This window comes from Lycium ferocissimum, chromosome 12 (assembly GCF_029784015.1).
Source record: "Lycium ferocissimum isolate CSIRO_LF1 chromosome 12, AGI_CSIRO_Lferr_CH_V1, whole genome shotgun sequence".
Classification (NCBI taxonomy): domain Eukaryota; kingdom Viridiplantae; phylum Streptophyta; class Magnoliopsida; order Solanales; family Solanaceae; genus Lycium; species Lycium ferocissimum.
The window spans coordinates 33,684,949-33,689,048 of NC_081353.1; the positions used below are offsets into that span (position 1 = coordinate 33,684,949).

The following is a 4,100-nucleotide window of genomic DNA, read 5'->3' on the forward strand; positions in this document are numbered from 1 at the left end:
AAAAAAATCATACATAACTTTTTTCATGAAAAAATATTTCCTATGGAAAATGTTTTCGTCGTACCGAAGGCACCCTAAAGTTAGCTGTGTAGAAGTCTAAACAAATAGTGGATCTCAAAATATGATGGAACATCGATTAACATGCACTAAATGGTAAATTAACAAAGGTTAACAGACATTTTGTGGAAGTTAAAAAGCAATCTATAAAGCTGTTTATGAATCAAGGGCAAGAGAAAATCAAACAGCACAAGATTTCATCACCAAATACAGTTCTTATTTGCTCAGAAGGATATTCATCATAATTTTTATCTGTATACATACAAAGCCAGATAGTAATCCCAAAACAACAAAACAGCAAAAGACACCTTAGGCACATACTGCCTATCATCACTACTTATCAGGGATTGATAGTTACAAACCATTGCAATTAGGAACTGAAAATTCCAAAGACCTATATAAATGTTTTAAGTGCTTCACATATTCAAAGGGTAAGGTGTTCACCTTTCTTGTGTTACTAGCTACTCCTTGATTTGATTTCTCTCTCATCTTGCTCGTCGTAGGAGTTCCCTTTTGTAACTAGAACTAGCCTCTTCGTTATCCGTGCAGCCTGGCCGCTCCGTTAGGAACTGTTCCCCAGAAAACATCGTTCACACGAACCGGAGTAGTTGCAGGCCCTTCCTTGTTACCAGTTGCATCATGTGAAGACGACAAAGTTTTATCATCAGTAGAAGGAATTTTCTCTTGACCTATCTGGGGCATTGGCGAATGTTGATTTTTCTCGACTTGTGAAAAAGCCAAAGAAAGATTCAGCTGACAGGAAATGTGACCGTCAACTTCCTCAGTGGATGAAAGGCTTTGTGGCAAGGAATGCAGTCTTGAGCTTTCAACGTGCTTGCTGCACGAGGCAAAGATGAATCCATCTTCAACGTAAAAGACGTTCCAGTATCTGATAGTTCTATTGTTTCAGGGTTATAAAGTACTCCTCCCGTTCGAAGTTGCACGTCTCTGGACCATCCTTCAGATACTCTCCTATGTGGAGACCCACCATCTTCATTCGAACTTTGGGTGCTGCATGAAAGTACATTGACATCCGAAACAGCAGGTGACAATTCAAGCCTGAGATTATTTGAAAAGTCTTGGTTGTCAACCGACATATTTTCTTCAACTTGAGGCAAACGCCTTTTCTTGCTAAATGCAGAAATATCCATGGACTCGAGTTTCTGAGCAAGACGCTCAACAAAGTCAGGATTTTTAACTGCCTTCTCAAAAAATGTCAGTAAGCTCTCCTGCCTTTGCTCTATACTGCCAACCCGTCGGTTAGTTCTTCTAACTGGACTTTTGCAGAAGATTGTTGCTGTCTGTACCTTAAGACGTTAGACTCGAGCCCCGACCTTTCACGTGAAAGCTTATCAATCTCTTCTTCAAATGCAGCTCTTTCTGGATCAACTGTGGAACCTGGAGGGTGACTATGGCTGTGAATTGGTTTTCTACGATGAATGTTCTTAAGTAGATGCTTCTGGTCTTTTATGAATTCCTCATTGGCAAATTCCCATCTTTCTGGATCAATCTTCCGGAAGCCCTGTCAATTAGATATATTTATGATGATGATAATCCTAGATTAATTATGGCAGCAACTGATTTATTGGCAATATAATCACCTTAGTAAGGGGTGCAAACCATGCTGAGTTTGGACCATCAACTCAGAATAAATATGACAACTGGAAATTTCTAATTAACAATGCCTTAACCTAGGGAATAGTGAAAGCCAGGATTCAAATTCACAGATTGCGAGTGAATAACAAACAAACAGAAGCCATGACGGCTACACTTAGAGGAGTTAGCAATATTATATAAAATCGACAGAATTTTAACATATATCCTAATATTGCACATTAACTTAGACAAATTAATTGGGTTCCATCACAAATCATGCAATTTTAACAATACTCTAAAAACAGAAGTGCACGTTCCCTCAAATGCTTTGAGTAAAATTGTTTAATACATTTCAGTATCTTTTTATCCTTTGTATATATTTCAATATTTATCATGCCACCCAAGAAGGTGTGTTTGGCTTTTTTTTTTTTATTCGGTGGACTGACTCGTATGATGCGACATGCAGAGATTTCATCCTGCGTCATCTATTGAAAATGATGCCAACATCTTCTGGTGCAAACTAAAGGTGCAACCAGGACACGTCTTTACATGACTGAAGGTTGGTTTTCAAAGAATAATGCTTTTTGTGGAAGAAGCAGATAGTGGTTTTAGCTGACAATAAAGCGCGCCCAATGCACTAAGCTCCGCTATGCACGGGGTCCGGGAAGGGCCAGACCACAAGGGTCTATTGTACTCAGTACCTGTGTTTTAGAGAGAGCTGTTTTCACGGCTCTAACTCGTTGAACTCCTAGTCACATGGCGACAATTTTGCCAGCTACACCAAGGCTCCCCTTCTGGTTTTGGCGACAATGTCAGAAAAAAGTTGAACCACCGGAAGGACATCTAAAAGGAAAAAGTAGATCTTAAGCAGCCCTACTATAAGGATGTCTTTCCTAAGAACTTTGCTAGGGATTCTTAGTTGACTTGTTCCTAACTTTCTGCCAGTGTTGTTACGTACATGCTATGGCGAACAGCTGTTGGATTATAAACAAAGCATCTTCCTTCCATGTCCACGATGCTTTAGCCCTCTAACCCATTCTTTAATCTTTCTTGTTAACAGTCTCACGACACCCAATGCATCTTCACATAAAACTGATCAGAATCAGCTACACTTGATATCTTCTGCTACCCAAGGGCACTCCTACTATATGGTTATATTGTCCTGACAATGTATAATAGATGATGAAGTTCGCGCAAAAGAATCATCCCAGTTTCTTGTAGGTCTGTTAGGGGATAAATTCCTTAAACCAGCATTTCACCTAAAGGAAGTGCCAAAGGCCACCAGATCCTTAACTACAAGTGTATATCATGTGAAATTATGGGACTCGTGCTTCACTTTATCTGGACTTCATTTACCTTAATATACTCATGTCAAATGAAAGACAAAGTAAAGTACACTAGCCTTTTGACGTATTATTCTGTTTTATTGACAGATCATTTGTAAGACGTTAAACACAAAAACATAAACCTGGTGCCAAACATTCTGCCAGATAAACAATTTTAAAGCATGTTAAGTTCCTCAAAACCATATACTAGCACCGAAAAGATCTAGTTATATAACCTTTTCAACAATGTCAAAAGGTTAAAGAATCCTTCTAATACCTTTTTTTTTTTTTGTGCATAAGAAAATTAGATTTACTAGCAAGCAAGACTTGGGGCATTCACCGGAAAGCACACAAAAGTCATGAGCCCAGAAAAACCCCAATGAGAACACCCCCCCCCCCCTCTACAACACACAGACCAACAAAAGAGCACCATTCAAACCTCATCTTGAAAATCCATTTGGTATATTATCAATTACATCAATCAAAGGGATTTAAGATGACCAAATAATAAAGTGAAGTGCTCCATCACATACACATCAAACAAAAGAATACTGGTAATTAGAAGTTTATCCAGTTCACAGATAAACCTTGCACCTCGACATATCTTCTCACTTTGATTAACTATTCATCATCAATAACTTCATCGGAAACAACAACTATGTCTCAATCCAAACTAGTCAGCTATATGAACCCTCAATGTCCATTCTACTTCATCTGCACCTTTTCTTTTCAATGCTCAATAAGTTCAAGGGCAATCAATCCACAGACATTGACTTCCCCCATAGAAAATTAAAGTAATAATTCCATGTTTACCTAGATGCGATAATTCACCTAATATTCATCCGTGATTCAATAAGCCACTACAAGCATCAGAAATCATGAAAATGACAAATCAGGCCTGAACTTGAAGCACATATTGTAGCTCAAACATCAAATCATAGTGATCAACTCAAAGATTCAATTTTAAGCTGTTTCTTTTTTAGATACCCGTGGTGTCCGGGCGACTAATTTAGGGAAAATGCACTCCGAACACGGGCGGTAACCCTTTAAAAGGGTTTGAACCCGGGTGGGGGCGAAATCCTGGGGTTTTTCTCGTGTTTGAATCAGACATGATTCTCAACC

General features: G+C 38.8%; 1 pseudogene; it reads right to left on the bottom strand.

The window, feature by feature from the left end:
* Nucleotides 1-377: 377 nt before the first annotated feature.
* Nucleotides 378-1,817, bottom strand: LOC132039226 (heat stress transcription factor A-5-like; annotated as a pseudogene).
* Nucleotides 1,818-4,100: the final 2,283 nt, after the last annotated feature.